This window comes from Suncus etruscus, chromosome 15, assembly GCF_024139225.1.
Source record: "Suncus etruscus isolate mSunEtr1 chromosome 15, mSunEtr1.pri.cur, whole genome shotgun sequence".
NCBI lineage: Eukaryota > Metazoa > Chordata > Mammalia > Eulipotyphla > Soricidae > Suncus > Suncus etruscus.
In genome coordinates, this window is record NC_064862.1 from 89,815,059 (window position 1) to 89,819,568 (window position 4,510).

Consider the following 4,510-nt stretch of genomic DNA (forward strand, 5'->3'; position numbering starts at 1 on the left):
GCGCGGCGCCGGGAGGAGGCGGGATGTACCATTCAGGCCGTGGGGGGGTGACGGCGGGTGGCGGGTCCCAGGATCGGGCCCCCGCGGCCCAACTCCGAGCGTGACACCCCAAGTGTTCTGCAGGGTACCCCCATTTCACCCCCAATGGCCGTCGCTGTCGCTTCCACCTCCGCGGAGAACGGGTCCCGCAAGCGCGAGCCGGCCTGCACCCCCCTGCGCGGTGCAGATAATGGACTCGTCCGGGTTTGCGGAAAAGCCTGGCCCAGACTTGAGATGAGACTCATTCATTCTCAGGCCCTTCTGGCAGGCTGGCTGGCTGGCTGGGGAATGGGGTGCAGGGAGAGGTGGGGAGAGGTGGGGCGAGGTAAGACACCCTCCCCCCAACCCTCCAGCTCTATCTAGTGAAAGCTCTCAGTCCCAACTCTGGTTATTCAGTTGCTCCCTAAACACCAACATCCACCCCAGGCTGGTTTTCTTTTCTTTTGATTTTTTGTTTTTGGGGGTCACACTCTGCAGCGCTCAGGGGTTCCTCCTGGCTCTACGCTCAGAAATCGCTCCTGGCAGGCTCGGGGGACCATATGGGATGCCGTCCTTGTGCATGCAAGACAAATGCCCTACCTCCATGCTATCTCTCCAGCCCCCTGGTCTTCTTTTTTTTTTTTTTAAGGGAGTTTTTTCAGTTTTCTCCTCTTAAGCCCTTTAAAGAATAACAACCACCCCCCAAATCCCCAAACATGCAGGAAATGTGGGACAAGCGCGAAATATGTAGCTGGGTCAACACAGGGTAGGAAGATCCATGCGTGTGTGTGTGTGTGTGTGTGTGTGTGTGTGTGTGTGTGTGTGTGTGTGTTTTGCGCGCAAACCATCAAACCAGAGAAATAGTTCAGTAAGCTAAACACGTGTTTCAATCTGCAGGTGCTGTTGCATGGGTACATGATCTTCCCCTCCCCCCACCACCCCAAAGCTCTCTCAAGCACCCCCAAAATAAATAGAGCACCAGGATTTGGGAAAGCTTGGACAAAGGGTGTTGGAAGAAACTGATAAGTCCACGAAGGGGAAAAAAAAATAACAACGACCACGCTTGGCCTTGACCTTCTACTAAAAACTCAAAATGGATTAAGGACCTTAGAACCGGAAATCACGTGAGCACAGCTTCACTGCCAGGAATATGTCTGGGATTTCATTTTAGCTTGATTTTGTGTTTTGGGGCCACACCTAGTGATGTTCAGGCCTTCCGCCTGGGCTCTGCGCTCAGGAATTACTCCTGGTTCTGTCTAGGCTCAAGGACCTCATGAGATGCCAGGGATCAAACCCAGGTCAGCTGCATGCAAGGCAGGTACCCTTCCTGCTATACAGACTCTGTCCAGCCCATTTCTTGGCTCTGTCAACACAAGCTCAAACTGACAAATTGGACTTCATCAAGAACAATGTCATCTACAAAGCCAAGAAAACAAAGCAAGAAAAGGGGGGGGGGGCAGGAGGAAATATTTGCAAATAACAGTTGTGGGATTAAGTAGAATTTTACAATTCAAGGAGACTGTCATGAGCAAAGGGTCAGGGAAAGAGATAGGACAATGGTAAGGTCCTTGCCTTGCATGCAACCAACTTGGATTCCATCTCGAACCCTGGCAGAAGTGATCCTTGAGCATAGCAGGGGCAAGTTCTGAGCACAGTCAGGTGTGGCTCCAAAACAAACATGAGGGCTGGAGTGATATGGTAGTACAGTTGAGAGCACTCTTACCCATCCGGGTTCTATCTCTGACATCCCTTTATCATCCCCTGAGCACCACCAGGAGTGATTCCTGAGTACAGAGCCAGGAATAACCACTGAGCACTGCCGGGTGTGGCTTCAGAACATTTTTAAAAATGAATGGGCAGGGCTAGAGCCATAGCACAGTGGTAGGGCATTTGCCTTGCAGGCGGCCCACACAGTATGGACCTGCTTTGATTCCCAGCATCCCATATGGTTCCCCGAGCCTGCCAGGAGTGACTTCTGAGTTTAGAGCCAGGAGTGACCCCTGAGTGCTGTTGGGTGTGGCCCCAAAAAAAACAAACAAAAATGCATATGTATATAAAAACAACAACAACAAAGGATCAACATTACCAATAGAGGCTCCAATGATAGCTCCTGAGTTATGTACTCTTAACTGAAGAAGACTTTGACCAAAGACATATAGTAAATCAAAGGAACCCAGAGCCATTTTACATACAGCAGTGAAGGCACTTTTGCCTTGAACTTGAACTGACTTGGGTTCAGTCACTGGCACCATGTATGGTCTCCTGAGCCCCACCAAGAATGAGCTCTGAGAATTACTAGGTGTAACGCCTCCTCCCCCCAAAAAACACTTGAATGGGTTTGATAGCACAGGAGTTAAGGTGCCTGTGTGCAAACAACACCAGATGGTACCTCAAATATTTCCAGTCACCACCCGCACAAAGCCAGGAATAGCTCCTGAGAACTACTGGCTATTAACAAAAAAAAAACAAAAAAAAAAAAAAAACAGACAAGTGTGGGACCTGACCTCATGCTTTGCATGAGGGAACTGAGGTTCAATTCCTGGCCCTCATGATCCCCAAATTACCCAGAAGTAGGGTCCAAAGTTTTTTGTTTTTTGGGGTCACACCCGGTAGCGTTCAGAGGTTACTCCTTTTTTTTTTTTTTTTTTTTTTTTTTTTTTTTTTTTTTGGTTTCTGGGCCACACCCGTTTGACGCTCAGGGGTTACTCCTGGCTATGTGCTCAGAAATCGCCCCTGGCTTGGGGGGACCATATGGGACGCCGGGGGATCGAACCGCGGTCCGTTCCTTGGCTAGCGCTTGTAAGGCAGACACCTTAGCTCTAGCGCCACCTTCCCAGCCCCCAGAGGTTACTCCTGGCTCTACGCTCAGAAATCGCTCCTGGCAGGCTCGGGGGAACATATGGGATGCTGGTATTCAAACCACCATCCTTCTGCATGCAAGGCAAATGTCCTATCTCCATCTCCATACTATCTCTCCGTTCCCCAAAGTTTTTTTTTTTTTTGGGGGGGGGTCAAATCCGGCAGCATTCAGGGGTTACTCCTGGCTCTATGCTCAGAAATCGTTCCTGGCAGGCTTGGGGGAACATATGGGATGCCGGGATTCAAACCACCGACCTTCTGCATGAAAGGCAAACGCCCTACCTCCATGGTATCTCGACGGTCCCCCAAAGTTTTTTTTTTTTTTTGGTTTTTGGGCCACACCCGGCTGTGCTCAGGGGTTATTCCTGGCTGTCTGCTCAGAAATAGCTCCTGGCAGGCACGGGGGACCATATGGGACACCGGGATTCGAACCAACCACCTTTGGTTCTGAATCGGCTGCTTGCAAGGCAAACGCTGCTGTGCTATCTCTCCGGGCCCTCCAAAGTTATTTTTAATTTTTTTTTTTTTTTTTTTTTTTTTTGGTTTTTGGGCCACACCCTGTGACGCTCAGGGGTTACTCCTGGCTATGCGCTCAGAAGTTGCTCCTGGCTTCTTGGGGGACCATATGGGACGCCGGGGGATCGAACCACGGTCCGTCCTAGGCTAGCGCAGGCAAGGCAGGAACCTTACCTCCAGCGCCACTGCCCGGCCCCGTTATTTTTAATATTTATCTTTTTTTTTTTTTTTTTTTTTTTTGGGCCACACCCTGTAACGCTCAGGGGTTACTCCTGGCTATGTGCTCAGAAGTTGCTCCTGGCTTGGGGGACCATATGGGACACCGGGGGATCGAACCTCTGTCCATCCAAGGCTAGCGCAGGCAAGGAGGCACCTTACCTTTAGCGCCACCACCCGGCCCCTAATATTTATCTTTTTTTTTTTTTTTTTTTTTTGGGTCACACCCAGCAGCGCTCAGGGGTTACTCCTGGCTTCATGCTCAGAAATCGCTCCTGGCAGGCTCGGGGGACCATATGGGACGCCGGGATTTGAACCGATGACCTTCTGCATGAAAGGCAAACGCCTTACCTCCATGCTATCTCTCCGGCCCCTAATATTTATCTTTGTTGTTTGTTTGTTTGCTTGTTTTGGACCACACCCAGCAGCACTCAGGGTTTATTCCTGGCTCTGCACTCAAAAGTCGCTCTTGGCAGGCACGGGGGACCATATGGGATGCCAGGATTCAAACCACCATCCTTCTGCATGTAAGGCAAATGCCCTAACTTCGTGCTATCTCTCAAGTCTCTAATATTTATCTTTTGATTTTGATTTGGGGGCCACCCTGCTGATACTCAGGTTCTTCCTGGTTCTACTGAGTAATTCTCAGGAATTACTCTTGGTGGTGCTCAAGGGGAAATATCAGGGATTGAACCAGGGTCAGCCGCCTGCAAGGCAAGCACATTAGCTACCACAACCCCTCCAGCCATAGTTCAAAATTTAAAAATAAAAATAGGGGGGGCCGGAGAGATAGCATGGAGGTAAGGCATTTGCCTTCCATATAGAAGGTAATTGGTTCAAATCCCGGCATCCCATATGGTCTCCCGAGCCTGCCAGGAGCGATTTATGAGCGTGAAGCCAG